The sequence below is a fragment of the Choloepus didactylus genome, chromosome 2 (assembly GCF_015220235.1).
Source record: "Choloepus didactylus isolate mChoDid1 chromosome 2, mChoDid1.pri, whole genome shotgun sequence".
Taxonomy (NCBI): domain Eukaryota; kingdom Metazoa; phylum Chordata; class Mammalia; order Pilosa; family Megalonychidae; genus Choloepus; species Choloepus didactylus.
In genome coordinates, this window is record NC_051308.1 from 103,476,346 (window position 1) to 103,502,916 (window position 26,571).

General features: G+C 44.6%; 3 non-coding genes across 3 annotated transcripts; 2 read left to right on the forward strand and 1 right to left on the reverse strand.

Annotated features, from left to right (window-relative positions):
* Positions 1 to 24,807: 24,807 nt before the first annotated feature.
* TRNAL-CAG lies at positions 24,808 to 24,890 on the reverse strand. Its single transcript has one exon. It is a non-coding gene; the product is annotated as a tRNA-Leu (tRNA).
* Positions 24,891 to 25,438: 548 nt separating this feature from the next.
* Positions 25,439 to 25,510, forward strand: TRNAD-GUC. Its single transcript has one exon. It is a non-coding gene; the product is annotated as a tRNA-Asp (tRNA).
* A 612-nt stretch (positions 25,511 to 26,122) lies between these two features.
* Positions 26,123 to 26,195, forward strand: TRNAG-UCC. Its single transcript has one exon. It is a non-coding gene; the product is annotated as a tRNA-Gly (tRNA).
* Positions 26,196 to 26,571: the final 376 nt, after the last annotated feature.

Below are 26,571 nucleotides of genomic sequence, written 5' to 3' on the forward strand. Positions count from 1 at the left end.
ACAAAGTCAACAAGAATGTTTGGTGCAGAATGGACTTCCCAGGGACTCTGAAAGTACCTCTGAATTCTGACTTTAGAAACCAGTGGAATGGTAAGAATTTTAGGGTATTCTCTCCCCTTTCAACCTGTTCTCAGCTTCCAGTACCCAGACCTGCTCCTCGTCTCACTGTCAGGGCAGGAGGTGTGGCTAAAATTACCCTATTCCTGAATAACCCTCACTCACCCAGAAGCAGCAAAACTCTCAGTGGTGGAAGCAGCCACAGGCTGCTCATTTGTATGTTCTGAAATATTTAAGCCTTCAAAATCATCCCAGAACTGAGCCAGAATTAACTGGGATTCAAGAGGTGAGCTAAAAAAAATGAGGAAGGAAGTGGTTTCATCCTCTTACCCAGCTTCCATCAGTCACCAGATCCTATTTCTGCAAGCCTCTCAGTAATAAATAAAACTGGAATGTTGAGTCTGCTTTATAGTTAACTCCCTCTATCCTATACCACCAATTTTTGTCCTTGTCAAAACCCCAGGGGAGGGTAGAATGGAAGGGATGCAAAGTTTTGGGTGTTCTTTCTTGCTTTTAGTTTTATTTTGGAGTAAGGAAAAGGTTCAAAAATTGATTTTGGTGATGAACACACAGCTGTATGATAGTGTTGTGAATAACTAATTGTACACTGTGGGTGACTGTAGGATGTGTGACTATATCTCAATAAAACTGTATTTTTCTTAAAAGTAAATAAACAATGGGGGGGGAGAAGGGGAATAGGCTGTTTTGGATGTTCTTTTTTAATTTTAATTTTAATTTTATTTATTGGAGTAAGGAAAATGTTCAAAGATTGTGGTGATGAATGCACAACTATATGATGATACTGTGAACAACTGATTGTACACTTTGGATGATTGTTTGTTATGTGAATATACCTCAATAAAATTGCATTAAAAAAAAAAACAAAAGCCAGGAGAGAGGCAGGGATAATTTGTGCCGGTGAGAAAACGTGTTGGAGGAAAACACCAGGAAGCAAAGCCAGAAAGGAGCATATCTTGGGTTCTCAGTTCAGTGTCCTTTCCATGACACTCTTTGCACTGCCTCCCTGGCCAGTATTCTCGCATATAAAAAGTCCCAAACTGGTTTTGACCCAGGCAAGATAATGAAATAATACCTCTGAATCTGCAACCAATAAGAACACAAGTTAAACAACAACATTAAAAGTGGGTTAGTTAGCTATGGGAACACACAGTCTGAAAAAGTCTCTAAACATGCCATAAACAAGACTACCCTCCCTGCACCTGCTTGCCCTCCACAGAGACAAGGTAATTTTCAAGTTCAAGAAATAGTTTTGATAAGAGAGCCATGAAACAATTTCAAATGCTATATATTCTGTACAGAAGACTGTACAGTATGATTGGGTTGAGCAAAATGACATAATAATCACAGTGGTTATACATCAGACTATATTTTGGAGTAATGAAAATATTCTAAAATTGATCGTGATGATGAATGCACAACTATGTGATGCTACTGTGAGCCATTGATTGTATGTTATACTCTAGATGGATTGTATGGTGCGTGAATCTCAATAAAGTTGCATTAAACAAGTCGTACTATAAGATCTTGGACAAGCTACTTAATCTCACAGAACTTCTGTTTCATCTTGTAAAATGGCAACAATGAGAGTTACAAAAAGTAATGTGATAAGCACCTTAAATACACTGTATGGTATTTAACAAATATTCAATAAAAAGTACCTTTTATTTTTATGAGTATTATCAAGGGCTTTTAACCCTTTCAGTATTTCTGGAAGTGTTGATTCTGTCCAAATATATTTACTGTTTAAGATAATTCCTCATCAAAATCTCATCAAGAACACATTTGAGTGGTTTGCCCTAGCAGGAGACAAGGATACAGGGACTACCTATAACCAGCAACACCACCTGCTGGAGAAGAGGCAACCAGGGATGGGAAAGATGGTAAGTGCCCTGCTATTTTCCATATCCAAAGGACAGAAAACCAAAGTAGATTACCCTGTTTTTTTACAACACCAAGTTGTCTCCCATTCACATACTGTTTGTCCCTCCGTGTTTTCCTTGACAGGAATTTTGAGGGACTACCCATGCTGAGCAGTTGATTTTCACACATATTTATATATTTCAAAAACAGAACATAACTGGGGGAACCATAACTCAATAAAAAGGTCCCACCCAACAAGATCGGGTTAAAAGATCATAACTTGTGTGGGGGACATAATATATTCAAATGGACACACTGTGGAAGGGGCTAAAGTTTCTGGGTAGCCAAATAACGCTATTACCAGCCAGAAGAAACTTTCTGTAAACCAGTCACAAATATCTGTAGATCTTTAAGAACTTCATAACACTTTGCATTCTTCATTCCCAGGTAACTTAAGTACCTGTTTATATATTTTTAGTAGTTCCTGTGCTTAATTTCTTTGTTCTTATTTGCCATTTAGTAAACTCTTTTGAGCATTCCAGCTTATTTCAGGGGAGTGGAGAGAAGAGGTTTCATTCACTCTTTGGCCAGAACATTGAAGAGAAGCAGTGCACCCCAGAGACCTATTGTGGTGGGGTCAGTGGTTATTAAATGAGAATATTTCAGAAGGAAGGTGAAACTTGGGACTAAGTGAAAACCACTACTCTGCCAGCCACCTCCTCCCACTGCACAGTCAAGCATGAGGCTTTGAGCTCTGTTTCACTATGGAGTCAAGCATTTCCTTTCACTTCCATAATGCCTCAGTAGTCTTTGGGAATCCTGAGAAGGCCTCATTTCCATCTCTGGCTTATGTTCTCAAAGAGCAGTTCATCTCTTCATGTTCTTTCACAAAGTCTTCCCTTTGAGATGACTGAAACTATATATAATTAATAATGCCAAGTCATCACAAGAAGGACAACTCTTGCTTTTTTATCTGTAGGAATTCTTTCCTCTGTGGGGTTCTGTGTTAACCAAAGAAGGAAGGAGTCTACAATTAGGATTTTATTAAATTGCTTTTCAGTTCAATACAGGGGGGAAAACTGGCATGTAAGAGGAATTTGCCATTGAAGCAGGGCTAAAGAGGTGCCGTGGAATAGTGAAAAGGAAACACTGTTAGCTGTATGGTCAGCCTAAATGAGACTGAGTGGAAAACTGGGTGTGCCAGTTTGGATATATTATGTCCCCCAAGAAAAAGCCATGACCTTTTAATCCAGTCTCACAGGATATTGGGATTAGATTGTTTCCAAGGAGATGTGACCCACTCAACTGTGAGTGACACCTTTGGTTAGGGTGTGATCTCTGATTGAATGTTTCCGTAGAGGTGTGGCCCCGACCATTCAGCATGGGCTTTGATTAGTTCACTGGAGCACCCTATTGTTGATGCCTTACTTTGGACACTTTATGGCCTTAAGACTGTAACTGTGTAACCAAATAAACCACCTTTACAAAAGCCAATCCATTTCTGGTGTTTTGCAAAATGGCCACATTAGCAAACCAGAACACTGGGAAATCATGATACTGTTTACATACTCCCTCCTTACTGCCAGGAGGTCATTGTAAGTATTAAAAGAGATAAGACAAGATAAAGGATGGTGGTGATGGTAACACAACATTGTGAAAGTAATTAACACCACTGAATTGTATACTTGAAAGTGGTTAAAATGGAAACTGTTATGTGGTATATATATTACCACAATAATTACAAAAGAGAGAGACATAAGGCAAGTAAAAACTGGTATACTCTTGACTCATAATTGGTGACTGTGGTAGATTGAATAATGTCCCCTGGAAAGGCATGTTCAAGTCTTAACCCCCAGTCCTTTGGGTGGGAACTAATTTGTAAATAAGATCTTCAAAGATCGTATTAAGATGGGGACAAACTGAAGAAGGATGGGCCTGAACCTGGTATAAACGGAGTCCTTAGAAGTAAAGGAAATATGGACATGGAAGTACAAGCCACAGGAGGAGACAGAGAGAGACTGATTGTCGTATGACAGAGGCAAAGATTGATTGCCAGCCAGCCACCAAAGAATGCTACAGACTAACCTCCAAACTGTGAGTCAACAAATTCCTGTTGTTTAAGCCAACCGATTTGTGTTGTTTGGTTATAGCAGCTTGGCAAACTTAGACAATGAGAAATGAGTGATTAATTTCTGGCCACCCTACTGACAAATATCCTTAGAGGTTGTTGGGTTTGAGGACTTGAGAAGTAAACAGAAATCTGAAGTTGATGTTTTAGTCTCTCAGAGATAAGAAAAGCCATTGCCAATACTGGAGAAAACTGAAAACCATAGCTGCAAACTTCTGGCAAAAGAGAATATAAGAGATCCAGGACTTAAGAACTTGAGAGAAATTTGATATGATAATATGATAAATATGGCAAAATAAGCATTCTAAGGCTTTTGAGTAGTCAGTTGCAGAGAATAAGGTATACTTCTTTCAAACCTTCAGCCCCAGACTGGCCATGCCCCTAACTTTGCTTTTGCCCACATATACTAATATTTTACCTCTTCCACATCACTCAGCATCTGACCCTGGACATGCTCCATGGCTTGTTACAACTCCCATGTGCCTAGTATGCATCATGGTCTCACCCCACTGTGTGGTAGAGACAGGACAGAAATTAGAATGCAGACTACAAGAAGGGAAGGAAAAGAGTTTTTTGAGAAGGAATAAAAAAAGGGAAATTATAACCTTATCCTGAGAACCCATTAAAAATGTACATGGCACATCAAAAGCCAATAGATGAATGTTGTACTCCTTCCAGAAAGAATTAGGAGAGAGTGCAAACCTATGTAGATATATAGTTGAATTCAACCTAGGAAAGTACAATGACTTCTCTCTTATGCTGGGAGTCTTCAAGTTTTCTCTAATGCTATTGAGAAAGGAATTCAATGGAATTCATAAAGAATCTTTGAAGATTAGTTGTTTTTGCAGGCTTCTGCAACAGACCTTTTAGAGAAACAGTTCTTGAGCAAAGAATGTGTAGAAAGTATAAGATTTTGCCATTTAACCTCTAGCAAATTGTTGAAGGTATTCATATGCTTAAATTTAATGCTTAAGTGTGTGATGGGCAGGAGAAGGGAGCTCATTCCTTCCAGAAGATCCAGGGCCTTCATGTACACAGATCTCCTATTGAATTGCTCCGTTATCTCAGATTATGTTAGAAAGAACTGTGTCAATCCCAAACTCAGATTTTTTTTTAAATGACTTCTGTAAGATTTCCTGGACACCTATGACAACCCAGTTATCAAAACTTAGAGAAATTTTGTTCAGCATTCGGGTCTCAGGAGTAGTACTTCTACAGTGTTGATGAAGACTTTAAGCCCTTTATGCAAGATCTACAAGAGTTTAAGGAGTAAGACAACCTGTAAAAAATATCAGCAATAGAGGTGGTGTGGCATACAAAGATTAAGATACAAAGTCTTCTCCCCTCTTTGGAAGGAGTTCATAAGTAGTTCATAAATTCACTCTGAGGTAAGACTGCTGAAAATGCATCTGAGCATGGGATACAGATTGTTTGTCAATGGGAAAAAACATCTTTTTTCATTTTAAATTGCATATCATTACTTTTTTCCAGTAATGATTCATTCATCTGACTCATTCAAAAGCAAAAAAAAAAAAAAAAAGAAAAAGAAAAGCCTCAGAGAGGTGGCATACCTGTGAGTATTACCTGGGAAACAATCTCAGAACACCCAGAATGCAGATTTTCGTTTGTTCCACAGATTCTAATTATGCAGTGGTTTGAAGTTATATGTACCCCAGAAAAACAAGTTCTTAAAATCTAATCCATTCTTGTGGGTGAAAACCAATTGTAAGTAAGACCTTTTGATGAGGATACTTAGTTAAGGTGTGTCCTACATCATTGAGGATGGGTCTTAATCCTATTACTGGAGTCCTTTATAAGAGATAGAAATTCAGACAAAGAGAAAAAAAGTTATGAAAGTAAGAAGCTGAAATCAGTGAAATCCAGAAGAGAAGGGAGGGACCAGCAGATCCCACCATCTGCCTTACCAGATGATAGAGGAGCCAGGATCACCAGCATGCCAGGCTTTGGAAAGAAAGCTTCACCTTGATGATGCTTGATATGGATATTTTCCTGGTCTCAAAACTGTGAACAAATAAATTCCCATTATTTAAGCTGAACCATTTCATGGTATTTACTTAAGCAGCCTAGGAAACTAAAACACATCCACTATATCCTGGATGGTTCTAGACATCAGAGATACATCAGTGAATAAAACAGACAAAATCTCTGCACTTTAAGAACCTTCCATTCTAGTGGGGAGAGATATAAAATAAACAATAAATATATCAAATTAAAACTGCATATAATATTATATAAAACTGTAAGTTAGCTATGGGAGAAAAGGAGTAGGGAAAAGATATTAGAAGTGCCAAGTAGATTGTAAATATAAATAGGGTGGTCAAATTGAGGAGCTGACATTTGAGTAAATATTTGAAAAAGGAAAGAGACTAAGCTAGTGGATATCTGGGATATTCTAGTTTGCTAATGCTGCGGAATGCGAAACACCAGAGACCGATTGGCCTTTTTAAAAAGGGGGTTTACTTGGCTACACAGTTACAGTCTTAAGGCCATAAAGTGTCCAAGGTAACACATCAGCAATCGGGTACCTTCACTGGAGGATGACCAATGGTGTCCGGAAAACCTCTGTTAGCTGGGAAGGCACATGGCTGGCATCTGCTCCAAAGTTCTGGTTTCAAAATAGCTTTCTCCCAGGCTGCAGTTCCTCAAAAATGTCACTCTTAGTTACACTTGGGGTATTTGTCCTCTCTTAGCTTCTCTGGAGCAAGAGTCTGCTTTCAAAGTCCGTCTTCAAACTCTCTCTCATCTGCAGCTCCTGTGCTTTCTTCAAAGTGTCCCTCTTGGCTGTGGCTCCTCTTCAAAACATCACTCACAGCTGCACTGAGATCCTTCTGTTATGTCAGCTCATTTATATGGCTCCACTGATCAACTTAGACCCCCCCCCCGAATGGGCGGAGCAACATCTCCATGGAAATTATCCAATCAGAGTCATCACCCACAGCTGGGTGGGGCACATTCCAAAGAAACACTCAAAGACTTACAATCTAATCAACACTGATAACATCTGCCCACACAAGATTCCATCAAAGATAATGGCTTTTGGGGGACACAATATATTCAAACTGGCACATTCCACCCCCTGTACCCCAAAATGACATTCTTTCCAAATACAAAATACATTCATCCCATCACAATATCACAAAAACTTAAATCTTTTCAGTAACAAAAGTTAAGTACAAGATCCCATCAAAATCAATTACAGCTGTGGTGGGTCCTAAGGCATAATTCTCCTTTAGCTTTGGATCAATGAACTGAGAACAAGTTATGTGCTTCCAATATACAAAGGAGGGACATTCATAAGATAAACATTCCCATTGCCATAAGGAAAACAGGGTTCACAGGACTAAAGCAGTTCCTAAAACCTGCAGAACAAACTCCATTAGATTTCAAAGTCTGAGAGCCATTTACAGAACGATGTTGCATCCTTGGGGCTTGAGAGAGTGGGAGTCTAACCATTCCTAAGGGTCTTTTCAGCAGCCCTTTCCTCTCCAAATGCTTAGGTGAGTGCTCCAACATATCCACACATTGGGGAGACCACCTTCTTGGCCCCACCCTCCTCAAACATCAGGGCAGCTCTCAGATTCCCTTCCATCTCCAGGGCACAAACAACCCCTTCAGAACAGTGGGGTGGCAGCCAGGATCTCCCCAATTCCCTGGGAATGTGCTCCATCCTCTTTGGGACTTGAGGTGGCAAAACTCTTCCAGAGCATCAAGTTGGAAGGCCCACCCTTGACCTCTAGGGCAAACTCACCCTTTCCATGTGTGTGGGCTGCTCTGCTCTCCCAGCCCAAGACCTCTTGACTCCAGACCTCAACCTCCATGGCTCTGTCTTTGAAGAAATTTTTCCTTCAATTTGTTCCTTGTCTGTCTCCTCCAGTCCAGACTGGCAATGGCTCTGTCTATAAAGATCTCGCAAAAATTCTGTTGGCTTCGCATGAGGCACACGGGTCAAAGCCGTCAGACAATAGGACTTTCCACAAATCCTTTCTGCTTAACTCCTTTTCCAATCTTGGCTTATACTGAAATGGTGGCTGGGTTCCATGTTTGGTTACATCCTCATGTTGGGCTGTACCTTCTGTGATTCCACCCCCTGGAAGTGTGTAGTTTTCCAAGCCATCAGCTTCTGGTTTCTTTGAACCCAAGAGTTCAGTTCTAAGTTCATCTCTCTCCACTCGCATTTTACCATAAGCTGCAAGGAGAAGCCAGGGTACATTCCCCACAGGTAGTCTGGAGATCTCCTCAGCTAAGTATTCCAAGTTGTCACTTTCAAATTCTTCCTTCCATCTGACATCAGGACTCAGTTTTGCCAAATTCTCTGCCACTTTAAAACAAGGATTGCCTTTCTTCCAGTTCACAACAGATTTATCATTTCTGTTCAAGTCCTCGTCAGAAATATCTTTAGAGTCCATATTTCCACAAACAGTTTAGGCCTTTTCTATCAAGCGCCTCACGATTCTTCCAGAATCTTCCCCTTATCCATTTAAAAAGCCATTCCAACATGTTTGGTATTTGCAAACTCAGCAGAAAAAGCACCCCACTTCTCTGGTACCAAAATCTGTTCTAGTTTGCTAATGCAGCCGGAATGCAAAACACCAGACATGGATTGGCTTTTATAAAAGGGGGTTTATTTGGTTACACAGTTACAGTCTTAAGGCCATAAAGTGTCCAAGGTAACACATCAGCAATCGGGTACCTTCACTGGAGGATGACCAATGGTGTCCGGAAAACCTCTGTTAGCTGGGAAGGCACATGGCTGGCGTCTGCTCCAAAGTTCTGGTTTCAAAATGGCTTTCTCTCAGGACATTCCTCTCTAGGCTGCAGTTCCTCAAAAATGTCACTCTTAGTTGCACTTGGGGTATTTGTCCTCTCTTAGCTTCTCTGGAGCAAGAGTCTCCTTTCAACGTCCGTCTTCAAACTCTCTCTCATCTGCAGCTCCTGTGCTTTCTTCAAAATGTCCCTCTTGGCTGTGGCTCCTCTTCAAACATCACTCACAGCAGCACTGGGTTCCTTCTGTTATGTTAGCTCATTTATGTGGCTCCACTGATCAACTTAGACCCACCCTGAATGGGCAGAGCAACACCTCCATGGAAATTATCCAATCAGAGTCATCACCCACAGCTGGGTGGGGCACATTCCAAAGAAACACTCAAAGACTTACAATCTAATCAACACTGATAACGTCTGCCCACACAAGATTACATCAAAGGTAATGGCTTTTGGGGGACACAATATATTCAAACTGGCACAGTATACTTTCAGCTGGGAAAACCAGCATTACACTTTCACTGTCCTGCCTCAGGGGTATGTCAAGTCTTCCACCTGATGTCATAATTTACTCCACAGGGGACTTGATCACCTTTCCCTCCCACAGGATGTAACACTGTGACATTATGCTGATTGGACCTTGTGAGCAAGAAGTAGCAATTACTCTAGATTTATCGGTAAGGTATTTGCATGTCAGAGGGTGAAGATGTATCCCACAAAAATCCAGGGACCTTCCATCTCAGTGAAATTTCTAGGTGTCCAGCAGTGTAGAGCATGTTGAGCTATCCCTTCTAAGGTGGAGGATAAGCTGTTGCATCTGGCCTCTTCTACAACCAACAAAGTGGCATAATGAGTAATTGGCACATGTAAGTTACATGAGGAAGTGCCCCAAATGCCCATAGCCCCCAATCCTGCCACATTACCTTCAGTCTCCCAGTCTGATTTCCTAGAATCAGTTAACTAAGGAAGAGGAAACTCAGACCTGATTTACAGATTGTTCTGCACAATATGCAGGTCCCATCTGAAAGTGAACAGCTGCAGCACTATAGCCACTTTCTGGGACGTCCTTGAAGTTCGGTGGTGAAGGGAAATCCTCCCAGTGGGCAGAACTTCAAGAAGTGAACCTAGTTGTTAATTTTGCTTAGAAGATGAAATGGCCAGGGGTGTATTTGTATCCCTATTCATGGGCTGTGACCAATGGTTTGATTGAGTGGTCAGGGACTTGGAAGGAAAATCTGTGACAAAAAAGGTCTGGGGAAGAGGTATCTGGATAGGCCTTTCTGAATGGGTGAAAAACCCAAAGATATTTATGTCCCAGGTGAATGTTCACCAGAGGGTAACCTCAGCAAAGGATTTCAATAATCAAGTGGATAGGATGACCTGTTCTATGGCTACTATTCAGCCTCTTTCCCAGCCCCTCCTGTCATTGCTCAATGGGCTCATGGACAAAGTGCCTATGTGGTAGGAATGGAGGTTATGCATTGGCTCAGCAACATGGACTTCCACTCACCAAGGCTGACCTGGCTACAACTACTGCTGAGTACCCAATTTGCAGGCAGCAGAGGGATACACTCAGTCTTCAACATGGCACCACTCCCCAAGGTGATCAGCCTGATATGTGGTGGCGGGTTAATTACATTGGACCACTTCCATCATGCAAGGAGGCAGCATTTAGTTCTTACTGGAATTGACTCACTGGATATGGACTTTCCTTCCCTGCATGCAATGCTTCTGCCAAAACTACCATCTGTGGACTTACATTATTATCCAAGGTATTCCACATAGCATTGCTTCTGATCAAAGAACTCACTTCACAGCAAATGAATTGTGGGAATAGGCACATGCTCATGGAATTCACTGGTCTTACCACATTACCCATCATCTTGAAGCAGGTGGATTGATAGAATGGTATAATAGCTTTTGATGACTCAACTATGGCATCAACTGATGGTAACACTTTGCAGGACTGGGCAATATTCTCCAGAAGGTTGTGTATACTCTAAATCAGAATCAATCTATGGTGCTGTTTCTCCCATAGCCAGGATTCACAGGTCCAGAAATCAAGGGGTAGAAACAGAAGTGGAACCACTGACTATTACCCCTAGTCATCACTAGAAAAAACTTTGCTACTTGTCTCCATGATCTTTTGCACTGCTGGTGTTTGGGTTTGCTAAAGCTGCCAGAAAGTAAAATACCAGAAATGGACTGGCTTTGTTAATGGAAATTTATTAGGTTACAAATTTACAGTTCTATGGCCATGAAAATGTTCAAATTAAGGCATTCAGATGATACCTTCTCTGAAGAAAGGCTGATGTACCCGGAACACCTCTGTCAGCTGGGAAGACATGTGGCTGGGGTCTGCTGGTCCTTTGCTCCCAGGTTTCATTGTTTTCAGCTTCTGATTATAGTGGCTTCCTCTTTAAATGTCTATGGGTTCTCACTTAGCTTCTCTGGGGTGAACTTGGGGCTTCATCTCTTAGCTTAGTATCTCCAAATGTCTTTCTGTCTGCATCTCCAAGTGTTCTGGGTCTCTGTCAGCTCTGAACTTTCTCTCTCCCTGAAGTCTCTTAAGGACTCCAGAAAAGACCCTGTTCCAATTTGCTAATGCTCTTTTCACAAAACACCAGAAATGGATCAGCTTTTATAAAGGGTTTTATTTGGTTACAAAGTTACAGTCTTAAGGCCATAAAGGGTCCAAGATAATGCATCAACAATCAGGTACCTTCACTGGAGGATGGCCAATGGCATCCTGAAAACCTCTGTTAGCTGGGAAGGCATATGGCTGGCATCTGCTTCAGAGTTCTGGTTTCAAAATGGCTTTCTCCCAGGATGTTCCTCTCTAGGCTGCAACTCCTCAAAAATGTCACTCTTAGTTGATCTTGGGGCATTTGTCCTCTCTTAGCTTCTCTGGAGCTGCTTTCAAAGGCCATCTCCAACATGTCTCTGTAAGCTGCAGCTCCTCTCTCAGCTCTTGTGCATTCTTCCAAGTGTCCCTCTTGGCTGTAGCAAGCTCGCTTCTTCTGTCTGAGCTTATAGAGTGCTCTAGTAAACTAATCAAGGCCCACACTGAATGGGCAGGGCCACACCTCCATGGAAATTATCTAATTAGAGTTATCACCTACAGTTGGGTGGGTCACATCTCCATGGAAATACTCAAAGAATTACAATATAAGCAACACTAATACATCTACCAACACAAGATTGCATCAAAAATAATGGTGTTTGGGGGGACATAATACATTCAAACTGGCACAGACCCCCTTTGAATGGTCAGGGTCACATCTCCATGAAAATAATCTAATCAAGAGGCACCACCCACAATTCAGTGGATCACATCTCCATGGAAACAACCTAATCAAAACATCCTACCCACAATATGTCTGCCCCCACAAGAGTGGATTAAAAGAACACAGTCTTTTATGGAGTTGTCCAGTTTGCTAATGCTGCCATTATGGAAAATACCAGAAGTGAATTGTATTTACTAGGGATTTATTAGGTTACACATTTGCAGTTCTAAGGTGACAGAATTGTGATAGAAGTCACCAAACTGAGGCATCAACAAGAGGATACCTTCACTGAAGGAAGGCCAGTGGTGTCCAGAACACCTCTGTCAGCTTGGAAGGCACGTGGCTGGTGTCTGCTTTTTCCCAGGCTGTTTTTCAAAATGGCTTTCTCTAAAATGTCTCTGGGCTTCTTTCTTTCTTCTCTCTCTTGGCTTCTGTAAATCCTTGCTTCTTTCTCCCAGGGCATTTCTCTCTAAGCATCTGGGGGTCCTCTCTTAAATTCTCTGGGGTAAATTCTGGGCTTCATCTTTTAGCTTAGCATCTCCAAACATCCTTCTGTCTGCATCTCCAAGCATCTCCAACATCAACAAGCATCTGTGTCAGCTCTTGAGTTCCCTTAAGTACTCCAGTGAACCAGTCAAGACCCATCCCGAATAAGTGGGGTCCACACCTTCATGGAAATAATTCAATCAGGGTTAGTTATCACCCACAGTTGGGTGGATCACATCTCCATAGAAACACTCAATCCAAAGTTTCCACTCTAATATTCGGTTAAAAGATTATGGCTCTTCTGGGGTCCCTAACATTTTCAGACCAGCACAGGGGTAAATAAGAAATTCAAACCAGCACAGCCGGTCTAGAGGTATTCATTCCAAAAGTAAGAGTGCTTCCACCAGGAGATACAACAATGATTCCATCAAACCAGAAGTTAAAACTGCCATATGGCTACTTTGGGCAAGTTGTGCCTCTGAATCAACATACAAAGAAGGGAGTACTATAGTGACTGGAGTGATAGATCCTGAATATCAAAGGAAAATAGGACTGATAATATACACTGGAGGTACACAGGTATTCTTGTCTGGAGGTATTCCTGTCTGGAATACAGGAGACTCCTTAGGGCCTGTCTTAGTACTACCATGCCCTGTGGTTAAAGTCAGTGGAACCCAGGCCAGGATTACTAATGGTCAAGATACCTTAAGAATGAAGATTCTGGTTACCCCACCAGGCAAAGAAACATGACAGCCTGAGGTGCTTGCTGAGGGTAAAGAAAATATGGGTAGTGAAGAAGATATATAAAAATGAGCTATGGCCATGTGACTAGTTGCAGAAATGAGGACTGTAATGGTTATGAGTATTTCTTCCTTGTTTTGTCATGAATATGCTTGTATATACACAAAGCAAACACCTTTGTTTTCTTCCCTCTCTTATCCCCTAATTGCATAACATAAATTGGCATAACTTTACGCCATAGTATTTAAATTACAGAATATCAAGGAAAAGAGTTAATATCACCCTAGAACTTGCATTCTTTTCTGGGGAAAGGCTTATTGCATTTCGGTTGTACACAGGACAGTTAAATTATGTTAGGAAAAAGTATAATTATGTTATTGTCTTTATTTAGAGATTAAGGATTTTTAAGGGAATGTGTATGAGATTTGAGAACACAGAGGAAATGGAGAACCAGATAACATAGGGCCTTGGAAACATTGTGAGATCTTTAGTTTTTACTCTGAATTAAACAAGGAACCATTGGAACCATTTAAGCGTTTTGAGCAAGGAGATGTGATCTGAATTATGTTTTCAAAGGATCATTCTGAATGCTGTGTTGAGAATGGATTGTAGCGTGGCAAGAGTGGAAGCAGGGGGACAAGTCAGGAAGTTATTGCAATAATCCAGACAAGAGAAGATGAAGACTAATACCAGGGAAGTAGCAGTAGAGGTGGTGCAAAGTGCTAAATGCTGGGTATATTTTAAGATAGAACCATTTGGCTCTCCTAACAGATTGGATATGGGGCATGATAGAAAGGGATCAAGGATGATTCCAAGATTTTTAACCTGAATAATTCAACTATTTATTGCACCATAATGACCCCCTCCCCCCAAATCTTAGTGGCTTAAAACAAAATTTATTATCTTTTATGATTCTATGGGTTGACAGGGATCAGCTGGGTGGTTCTTGCTTGAGGTCTCCCATACTATTGCAGTCAGATAGTGGTGTGCAAAGTTTTGTGGGGATTTGGATGTAAGAGAGGAATGGTGACCTGCGAGACTGATACTTCCTGTGTTAACGCATATAAGCGTGGATAAAGAACATAATGACATTTTACCCAATGGACTCAAAACAGTTAATGCCAATGAAGCTATTAGAGTTGGCATGTAGAGAGGAATGGTTATTTGGGGCTCCTTTTGATCCCTGTTAACAAAGGGGTATATACTAAGCCCTGAGTTAGTTTTGAATATGTTGACCCCAAATGATGGAAATAGGTTTGCCTGGAGAAGCCATGCATTACTCCAAATATGTGGCCCTTTGTGACTCCTGATAAGGAAGGTGGGGGTAGAAGTCCTAGGTGATCTAAGGAATTAATGCACAGGGCCAGGTCATGACTTCTCTCAGAGGAGTAGTAGTTTTACCCATTATTTTCCCTCCAGACCTTTGCTCTCCAATATGACAGTAGCCACCAGCCATGTGTGGTTATTGAATACTTGAAATGTGACTAACCCAAGCTGAGATGCGTTATAAGTTTAAAATTCACACTGGATCTTGAAGACTTAGCACAAAAAATATATAAAATATTTTAAGAAGATTTTTATATTGATTACATGTTGAAATGGTAATATTTTGGGTATATAAAGTTCAATAAAATATATTATTAAAATTAACTTCACCTGTTCTTTTTACTTTTTAAAATGTGGCTACTAAAATTTTTTAAATTATATATGTGTTCACATGAAATGCTTTTAAGAAGTATTATTCTTTCCTATTTGGTCAGTGTGCCAGTTGGATGTATTATGTCCCCCAAAATGACATGTTCCTTAATGCAATCTTGCGGGGGCAGATGTATTAGTGTTGATTAGGTTGGAATCTTTGGATTAGGTTGTTTCCATGGAAAGGTGACCCACCCAACTGTGGGTAATACCTTTGATTAGATTATTTCCATGGAGATGTGGCCCCGCCCATTCATATGGGTCTTGATTAGCTTACTGCAGCCCTGTAAGAGCTCAGACAGAAGGAGCTTGCAGCTGCAGCTTAGAGAGACATTGTGATGGTTAGGTTCATGTGTCAATTTGGCCACATGATAGTACCCAGCTGTCTGGTCAAGCAAGCACTGGCCTAACAATTGCTGCAAGAACATTTGTGGCTGGTTAATAAACCAACAGGCTGGTTTATTGAATTATCAGGCATTTGGCTGCAGCTGTGACTGATGACTCACCGAAGGGTGTGTCTTCCACAATGAGAGAATGCAATTGGCTGTATTTAATCCAAATAATCAGTCGAAGAGTTATAAGCAAGACAGATAGAGGACCTTCACTTCTTCTTCGGCTGCCCAGCGAAGCATTTCTCGAGGAGTTCGTTGTTGCTGGTTCGTTTCCTGAGGAGTTCATCGGCCATCTTCCTCGGAGTTGACAGTTTGCTGACTGCCCTACAGAATTTGGACTCGTGTATACCCACAGTTACGTGAGTCACTTTTATAAATTTTATAGTCATAGATACCTCCAATTGATTCTGTTTCCCTAGAGAACCCTAACTAATGCAACTTGGTACCGGGAGTGGAACTTGAGAAACAGAATCTTAAAATGGGCTTTTACAATTTGTTTTCTACTCTGATTAGATTCATAGGCACTAATGACTCTATTTCCAGTAATCAAGAGGGCACTGACAGTCATGGCATGAGTTGGTAAAGAAGATATGCAAAATAGCAGCATTTGATTCTCCTAATCATACTCTTGTATGAAGCAAGGCTTTGGGTGACAGTGTTTTTGACACCTTCACAGAGTTTTGCAGAATTAAGAGGTATAATGATGTTGGCTGGCTGCTCTTAGATACGTTGGATAAAGTTGTAAGAGAAAGGGATGAGCTAAAGAAACCAGGGGAATATGCATGGGTATGGATATTAAGGGTGTGGGATAATGGTGGAAGGAATATAAGGTTGGATCAGGCTAAATTTACTGATATGGGCCCAGTAAGCAGAGATTCTGCATTCAATGTTGTAGCTCAAGGGGTTAGAAAGGGCATTAACAGTCTGTTTGGGTGGTTGGCTGAAACATGGATCAAAAGGTGGCCAGCATTACCGGAGGTTGAAATGCCAGAACTGCCCTGGTAAAATGTGGAGGAGGGGATTCAAAGGCTTAGAGAGATTGGAATGTTAGAGTGGATTTATCATGGAAGACCTGCTCACATACCCCTGGAATGTCCAGAGGACACACCTTTTACCAGGACTGTGAGGAATAAATTTGTGAGACTAGCTCCGTCATCCCTGAAGAGCTCTGTAGTCGCCCTTCTCTGTAGGTCAGATATTACTGTAGGAACTGCTGTCACTGAGCTGGAATCCTTAAACACAATGGGGATAATCAGGTCCCAAGTTGGCAGAAGCCAAGTAGCTGCAGTTAATCGCCACAGACAAGGTAGGCATGGCTACCATGATGGAAAACAGGCTCAAAGCAGGAATCAAAATAATATGACTCACAGAAACTTATGGCGTTGGCTAGTGGATCATGGAGTACCAAGTAGTAAAATAGATGGGCAATCGACTAAATCTTGTTTGAACTATATAGGCAGAATTCTAGGTCATGTGAATGAAAGTCTCCCTTGAATTACAAAAACAGAGAGTCACGGCCCCTTAATCAATTCCCAGACTTGAGATAGTTTATAGATCCAGAACTCCTTGAATGAAGGGAAGGCCGGGTACCCTTGGGGAAGGACCCTGTTACACTGCCAAAAATTTATACTGTTACTCTTCCTCCCAGCCTTCCCCAGGGGGACCTACGGCCTTCTACCAGGGTAACCGTGCATTGTGGAAAAGGAAATGATCAGATATTTTGTGGATTATTAGACACTGGTTCAGAAGTGACATTAATTCCCAGAGACCCAAAACGTCACTCTGGTCCACCAGTCAGAGTTGGGGCTTATGGAGGTCAGGTGATTGATGGTCAGGTCCATCTCACAGTGGGTCCAGTGGGTCCCCGGACCCATTCTGTGGTTATTTCCCCAGTGCCAGAATGCATAATTGGAATAGACATACTCAGCAACTGGCAGAATCCTCACACTGGTTCCCTGACTCATGGAGTGAGGGTTATTATGGTGGGAAAGGCCAAGTGGAAGCCACTAGAACTGCCCCTGCCTAGCAAAATAGTAAACCAGAAGCAATACCGGATTCCTGGAGGGATTGCAGAGATTAATGCCACTCTTAAGGACTTGAAGGATGCAGGGGTGGTGATTCCCACCACATCCCCATTCAACTCTCCTATTTGGCCTGTGCAGAAAACAGATGAGTCTTCGAGGTTGACTGTGGATTATCGTAAGCTTAACCAGGTGGTGACTCCAATTGCAGCTGCTGTTCCAGATGTGGTATCATTGCTTGAGCAAATCAACACATCCCCTGGTACCTGGTATGCAGCTATTGATCTGGCAAATGGTTTTTCTCAATTGCTGTCAGTAAGGACCACCAGAAACAGTTTGCATTCAGCTTGCAAGGCCAGCAGTTTACATTCACTGTGCTACCTCAGGGTTATATCAACTCTCCAGCCCTATGTCATAATATTGTCCACAGGGATCTTGATAGTTTCTCCCTCCCACAAGACATCACACTGGTCCGTTATATTGATGATATCATGTTGATTGGACCTAGTGAGCAAGAAGTAGCAACTACTCTAGATTTGTTGGTAAGGTATTTGTGTGACAGAGGATGGGAGATAAATCCAACAAAAGTACAGGGGCCTTCCACCTCAGTAAAATTTCTAGGTGTCCAGTGGTGTGGGACCTGTCAATATATTCCTTCTAAGGTGGAGGATAAGCTATTGCATCTGGCCCCTCCTATGACCAAAAAAGAGGCACAACACTTAGTTGGCCTCTTTGGATTTTGGTGACAACATATTCCTCATTTAGGTGTGCTACTCCAGCCCATTTACTGAGTGACCAGAAAAGCTTCTAGTTTTGAGTGGGGACTGGAACAACATAAGGTTCTGCAACAGGTCCAGGCTGCTGTGCAAGCCACTCTGCTGCTTGGACCATATGATCCAGCTGACCCAATGGTGCTGGAAGTGTCATTGGCAAATAGAGATGCTGTTTGGAGCCTTTGGCAGGCTCCTATAGGAGAATCACAATGCAGGCCCTCAGGATTTTGGAGTAAAGCTTTACCATCCTCTGCAGATAACTACTCTCCATTTGAGAAACAGCTATTGGCCTGCTACTGGGCCCTAGTAGAGACAGAACACTTAACCATGGGCCATCAAGTTACCATGAGACCTGAGTTACCTATCATGAGCTGGGTGTTGTCTGACCCACCACGCCATAAAGTTGGGCATGCAGAGCAGCACTCCATCATAAAATGGAAATGGTATATATGAGATAGAGCTTGAGCAGGTCCTGAAGGTACAAGTAAGTTACATGAGGAAGTGGCCCAAATGCCCATGGCCCCTACTCCTTCCACCTTACCTTCTCTTTCCCAGCCCATGGCCATGGCATCTTGGGGAGTTCCTTACAGTTGACTGAGGAAGAGACAACTCAGGCCTGGTTTATAGATGGTTCCGCACGATATGCAGGCACCACCCGAAAGTGGACAGCTGCAGCACTGCAGCCCCTTTCTGGGATGTCCCTGAAGGACAGTGGTGAGGGGAAATCCTCCCAGTGGGCAGAACTTCGAGCAGTGCACCTGGTTGTTCACTTTGCTTGGGAGGAGAACTGGCCAGAGGTGCGTTTGTATACTGATTCATGGGCTGTTGCTAATGGTTTGGCTGGATGGTCAGGGACTTGGAAGGAACATGATTGGAAGATTGGTGACAAAGAAGTCTGTGGCTAGACCTTTCTGAGTGGGCAAAAAACATGAAGATATTTGTGTCCCATGTGAATGCTCACCAGAGGGTGACTTCAGCAGAAGAAGATTTTAATAACCAAGTGGATAAAATGACCCGTTTGGTGGATACCAATCAGCCTCTTTCCCCAGCAACTCCTGTCATTGCCCAATGGGCTCATGAACAAAGTGGTCATGGTGGTAGGGACAGAGGTTATGCATGGGCTCAGCAACATGGACTTCCACTCACCAAGGCTGACCTGGCCACAGCCACTGCCGAGTGCCCAATCTGCCAGCAGCAGAGACCACTCTCAGTCCCCGATATGGCACCATTCCCCGAGGTGATCAGCCTGCTACCTGGTGGCAGGTTGATTACATTGGACCACTTCCATCATGGAAGGGGCAGCAATTTGTTCTTATTGGAATAGACACATACTCTGGATATGGGTTTGCCTTCCCTGCACGACCTGCTTCTGCCAAAACTACCATCCATGGGCTTACAGAATGCCTATCCACCATCATGGTATTCCACACAGCATTGCTTCAGACCAAGGAACCCACTTCACAGCAAATGAAGTGAGGGAATGGGCACATGCTCATGGAATTCTGTGGTCTTAACAAGTTTCCCATCATCTAGAGGCAGCTGGGTTGATAGAATGGTGGAATGGCCTGTTGAAGACTCAATTACGGTGCCAACTAGGTGGTAATACCTTGCAGGGTTGGGGCAGTGTTCTCCAGGAGGCTGTGTATGCTCTGAATCAGCATCCACTCTATGGTGCTATTTCTCCCATAGCCAGGATTCATGGGTCCAGGAATCAAGGAGTGGAAACAGGAGTGGCACCACTCATTATCACTCCTAGTGATCCAGTAGGTAAATTTTTGCTTCCTGTCCCTGCAAGCTTAAGCTCTGCTGGTCTACAAGTCTTTGTTCCAAAAGGAGTGCTTCCACCAGGAAACACAACAATAATCCCATTGAACTATAAGTTAAGACTGCCACCTGGCCACTTTGGTCTTCTTATGCCTCTGAATCAACAGGCAAGGAAGGCGATTACTGTACTGGCTGGGGTGATTGATCCTGACTATCAAGGGGAAATAGCATTGCAACTACATAATGGAAGTAAAGAAGGGTTTTCCTGGAATACAGGTGATCCTCTAGGGCATCTCTTAGTACTACCATGCCCTGTGATTAAAGTCAATGGAAAACTGCAACAACCCAATCCAGGCAGGACTACCAATGGCCAAGAAACTTCAGGAATGAAGGTTTGGGTCACCCCACCAGGCAAAGAACCATGGTCAGCTGAAGTGCTTGCTGAGGGTAAAAGGAACATGGAACAGGTAGTGGAAGAAGATAGTGATAAATATGAACTACAGCCCTGTGACCAGTTACAGAAACAAGGACTATGATGGCATGAATATTTCCTCTTTGTTTTGTTGAGTATGTTTGTACTTGTCTGTAAAGCAAATATCTTTGCCTTCTTCTCTGTCTTATCCCCTTATATGGCATAAGCTGTACTGTTCATTTTGCTGTATTTAAGCTAAAGGAAATCAATTTTAAGAGCTAATGTCACCCAAGAACTACACCCTATTCTGGAGAGATTTAGTGCGTTTCCTGTTGTACAGTGCACAGCGGAGTATCATTAGGCAAAATATATGTCTGTTATTGTTATCTACTTAGAGATAAAGTATGGTTTTAGGTGACACATATAACTGCCAAGTTGACAAGGGGTGGACTGTGATGGTTAGGTTCATGTGTCCACTTGGCCAGGTGATAGTACCCAGCTGTCTGGTCAAGCAAGCACTGGCCTAACAACTGCTGCAAGGACATTTGTGGCGGGTTAATAAACCAACAGACCGGTTTATTAAATTATGAGTCACTTGGCTGCAGCTGTGCCTGATGACTCACTGAAGGGCATGTCTTTCACAATGAAAGAATGCAATTGGCTGTATTTAATCCAATTAATCAGTTGAAGACTTATAAGCAAGACAGATAGAGGACCTTCGCTTCTTCTTCGGCTGCCCAGAGAAGCATTTCCTGAGGAGTTTGTGGAAGTTGCTGGTTCGTTTCCTGAGGAGTTCATCGAACACGTTTGTCGAAGATCCCAGTTCATTTCCTGAGGACTTTGCCGAAGTTGCTGGTTTGTTTCCTGAGGAGTTCATCGGACATCTTCCTTGGAGTTGACAGTTTGCTGACTGCCCTACAGAATTTGGACTCGTGCATACCCACAGTTGCGTGAGTCACTTTTATAAATTTTATAGTCGTAGATACCTCTCATTGATTCTGTTCCCTAGAGAACCCTAAGTAATACAGACATTTTGAAGACAGCTTCTGAAAGCTGGCACTGACACTTTGGAGAACACCATTTTGAAATGCAACCTGGGAGCAAGCAGATGCCAGCCATGTGACCTCCAAGCTACCAGAGGTTTTCAGGATGCCAATGGCCTTTCTCCAGTATACTGATATTTATGCCTTGGTTTGGACACTTTTATGCCTGTAGAACTATAGCTTTAACTAAATAAACCCTCTCTATAAAAGTCAATCCATTTCTGGTCTTTTGCATATAAGCAGCATTAGCAAACCAGAACAGTCAGGGTTCCATTATTGCATTTCTGGCTCTAACAGTCCTAGATTTTTCAGTGTCATACGAATACAGAGAGTGAATGCCTAGTGATGCGAATTGACCCATATGTTAAGGTATCTACAGTACTAAAGTCTGGGTCCTCCATGCTATCTCCATTCATTCAAGAACACTTTACACAGAGGTGGGGCAAGATGGTGGCATGGAGAGTTACAGAATTTAGTTAGTCCTCTGGAACAACTAGCACATAGCCAGGAACAACTAGTAAATAGTCTGGAACAACTGTTGGGGGACATCTGTGACGGAACAAACATCGTACACCAGTCTGGAATGAGTGGAATGGCTGAGCTTGCAGCATAAGAACTGGAAGTAAAGCTCCCCAAATTATGCAGCTGGTGCCCAGCCCCCACTGATATGGCAGGTTGAGTTGGAAGACTTCCCTGTGGGAAGTCGAAGCAATCTATTAGGAGGAAGGGAAGGCAGCTCAACCAAGTTCCAATTGTGGTTTTTATTAACAAATTTGGACTACTGAATAAAGCTACAAGCACAGATAAACCCAGAACAGGCAGGAAAGGAACCTGGAAGTTTACACCAGCAGAGAGGAGGCAGGGCTGATGGAAAAAAACAAATAAATGAAAAAAAAAAAAACAGAGGATTTTGGGATTGGCTGAGCTCAGAATACTGTAAAATGACTGTGTCCAAAGAAACGGGGCACATAGAACTGAGCACCAACTCTGGCTCTTGACTGGAAACTGGGGGGCTGGGGACTGGCTCTGAAAAGGGAATTTCTTTCTTTTTGCCCCTTTTTTACTCTCATTCTAGGTAGCTCATTAGAGAAAGGTTCAGGAATTTTCAATTGGCAGTGCTCAGCCAGGCAAGGGTGGAGATAAAATAGAAACTCAAAGGAAGAAATACAGTGCAGGAGATAAACACCTAAAGGGCTTATCTTCCCTAAGAAAAGGCGAAGGCGGGCTGAGTTAAAGTGGCTGCCCTCCCTCAGAAAACACAGACCCCAGGGCCTGGAGGAAAAAAAAAGTGAGAAACAGCTTAAGCTTAGCTTCTGACATTTTTAACCACTGGCAGGGACAGGGTCTACTGAAAATTAAAGGAAACACACCTCACTACACCAATGGGGAGCTGCAGGCTGACAAATGCCACCTGTTGGGCAGGATAGGAATGGCACAGTGTCTAGAGGCCTAACAGAAAATCTGACAATTTTCTGGGTCTCATCCTCAGGGAAACCTGATACTGATTATACCCTCTTCTTGAGACCTGGGCCCATCTGGTCTGGGAAAATCTGACTGGGATAATCAAGAAAACCAGAAGCCCAGAAAACAAAAGAATTATGAATCGCACTAGAAAAAAAAGATGACATGACCCAATCAAAGGAACAAACTTACACTTCAAATGAGATACACAAGTTGAACCAACTAATTAAAGATCTTCAAACAAATATGCTAAACCAATTCAAAAATCAAATCAATGAGTTGAGGGAAGATACGGCAAAAGAGGGGAAAGATATAAAAAGATACAGAGAAAACATAAGAAAAACTTGAAAGTTTGAAAACACAGTTGGCAGAACTTATGGGAATGAAAGGCACAAAACAAGAGATGAAAAACACAATGCAGACATAGAACAACAGATTTGAAGGGGCAGAAGAAAGGATTTCGGAACTAGAGGAGAAAACATCTGAAATCATATACACAAAAGAACAGAAAAAAGAAAAGAACAGAAGAATATGAGCAGGGTCGCAGGGAACTGAATGAAACAGAAAGCACATAAATAAAGGTGTCACCGGTACCCAAGAAGGAAAAGGGGGCAGAAAGAATAATGTAGGAAATAATCACTGAAAATTTCCCATCTGTTATGAATGACATAAAATTGCAGATCCAAGAAATGCAGCATACCCCAAACAGAACTGATATGAATAGAACTTCTCCAAGACACATAACAATCAGATGATCAAATGCGAAAGACAAAAGAGAATTCTGAAAGCCGCAAACAAAGCAAGCCATCATATACAAAGGAAGTTTGATAAGACTGTGTGGACATCTCACCAGAAACCACGGAGGGGAGAAGGCAGAGGCATGATATATTTAAGATAATGAAAGAAAAAAATTGCCAAATCAGAACTCTATATCACACAAGAAGGAAGAAAGGAAGAAGTCATGACGGCAGAAAGGAAGGCAGGAAGGCACGCAGGCAGGCAGGCAGGCAGAAAGGAAGGAAGCAAGCAAGGAAGGAAAGATGGACAAAGTCTTCGATGGTGAAACGGGGAGAGCAGGGCAGTTAGGAAAAAGAAAGCAGGAAAAAAAAGAAAAGACCAACAGAGGAAAAAGGCAGGCGAGCAGGAAGAACAACAGGAAGAGAAAGACCGAAACAGAAAGAACTGTAGAAACAAAGACAGGAAGCAACTGAGAAAGGGAGGAAGAGAGTGAAGGAGAGAGAGAGGGACATAAAAATAAAAGAAAGACAAAGTAAGAAGAAGACAAAGACAAGTAAGTGAAAATGAAAGACAAACAGGAGAACGAGAAGGGTCGAAGGGATGGATGAAGGGATGCAGTGAGGGAAGGAGGGAAGCAGAGTAGGAAGGAGGGAGAGAGGGGGAGACACGAATGAAGGGACGGAGTAAGGAAGGAGGGGAGTAGAGGAGGACGGGAGGGAGGAAGGAAGGGAGAGAGGAAGGAAGAAAGGCAGGAAGGCAGGTAGCAGGAACGGAGGGAGGGAACGAAGCGACCGAGTGCTTTGAAGTCCTAATGTGTCTAGTTCCCTTGGCAGGTGGCAGGGGTGTGTCAAGTGGCGGGGAGTGCAACCGGCCGGAAAGAGAGTGGCCAGGGTGTTCAGGACACAGCAGCGTTGCGCTGGGCTGTTTGTGCTTCGCCGGCGGGTGTGAGGGAAGGGTGGGTGGGTCTGAGAAGCGAGCGGCGAGGGTCTGGAGGCTCGCCCTCCAGGACGGGACTGGAAGGGTAGTCAAGCGCCAGCGAAGGCAGTCAGGAGCTTCCTTCGTCGCCAGGAAGGTACTGAAGGGCTGCGATGGTTGTGGTGACGGCTGGGGAAGAGTGGGTTTGTTGCGCGGGCCAAAAGGCTGACTTGTCAGGAGTGGGATTCGAACCCACGCCTCCAGGGGAGACTGCGACCTGAACGCAGCGCCTTAGACCGCTCGGCCATCCTGACGGCGAGACCCGGCGCGTCGCCGCTCGGCTGGCTGGGATCAGGCGCCAACACTCGTGGCCTTGGGCGTTCGCCGTGCCTCCTAAGTGGCCGTCGCGGTGCCTGGTGGAGCGGCCGCGCGCGGGCCGAGGGGGAGCCACGGCGGCAAAACCCGCTGTCTCCGCCGCCGACGCCGTCTCGCCCCCACCCGCGACCCAGCCCGGCCGCGCCGGCTCAGCCGCTTGCCGCCAGCCTCCAACCGCATGTCTGTGGGCGGGAGTGGGCACGCCTCCTTGCCGCTCGGGCCCGTCCCTCCCGGAGTGTAGCCCGCATTGGAGGCAGCAGGCAGCGCGGCGCACGGAGGTTCATCGCCACGGGAGCCGGGAGCGGGTCGGGGTCACGGTCCGGAGCCGCCTGGGTGGTGGTGGTGGGGGGTGGGGGTCGTGGCGATGTCCGGGTCCCGGTGGGAGGCTGGTTGGTGGGCGTGTCTGGGCGTGGGTCGGCGGCGGCGGCGAGGGAAAGGGTCGGGCGGGCAGCCGGCAAGCGTCGTGGGCCCAAAGGGGCCATTGCCGTCCTCGTTAGTATAGTGGTGAGTATCCCCGCCTGTCACGCGGGAGACCGGGGTTCGATTCCCCGACGGGGAGGCTGTCGCCCTTTTTGGTCCCCGCCTCCTGGCCGCCGGCCCGCGCGCTTTCCCGCCCTGCTCCTGCTCCTGGGCTGCGGCCGCAGGGCGCCAGCTCGTGCCCGGCCCGCCCACCGTCGGTCAACGCGCCCACCGTCGGTCAAATGGCCCTCGGGGGTGTCTTCCGGCAGCCGGCCCAGGGTCGCCGATCGATCGACTCCCTGCGGCGCACACCTGCCTGCACGGGCAGCCGGGGAGAAGTCGCGCCGCCTCGCCCCATTCGGCAGCCGCTCGGCGCGTGCTACGGCCCGGCCGAGCAGGGAGCAGCGCTCGCGACCTGGTGGTGCCCAGGGGGCGGGCGGCAACGAGGAGGAGCCGACGGGGCCGGGGCTCGGAGCACGGAGCACGGAGCACCGAGCACCGAGCACCGAGCAGCAAGGCAGCGATGAGCGCCCCGACAGGCGGCGCTGGGCTCGGACAGCGCGAGTGAGGCGTGGGACGGCCGGTCGTCGGCGCTGTGGCAGCGTAGGGTTCGCTTGCGGGCGGGACGTCGGGGAAGGGTTGAGCCTGGCGGCGGCGGCAGAGCGCTCGTGCGAGTCCCGGGCCGGCGTCCCGGGCCTGGCCGGGCCGTGCGGCGTTGGTGGTTATAGTGGTGAGCATAGCTGCCTTCCAAGCAGTTGACCCGGGTTCGATTCCCGGCCAACGCAGCGGACTGATCATTTTGCCGGCGGCCCCGACCAGCCTGCCAGGGTTCGGGGCGGGAGCTTGGCCCGAGGATGGGTGGAACGGGTGGGAAAGAGGCGCGCAGAGTGTTTTGAGGGTGCTGCAAGCAGGCAGCAAGCTAGGGCGCTCGCGTTGCGGGAGGCGGTGAGCGGCGAGCGTTTGCAGGGCGGAGGCTGGGCGAAGCGGGGGCCTGGTGCCAAGGCTAGCGCCCTGAGCTCGGGCTGGAGGCGCTGAGCTCTGCGCAGGAGGCGTCGGGCTGGGCGCGAGCTGCGACGCTCCCTGGGGTCTAGTGGTTAGGATTCGGCGCTCTCACCGCCGCGGCCGGGTCTCGATTCCCGTCAGGGAAGCCTCTTCTTCTTC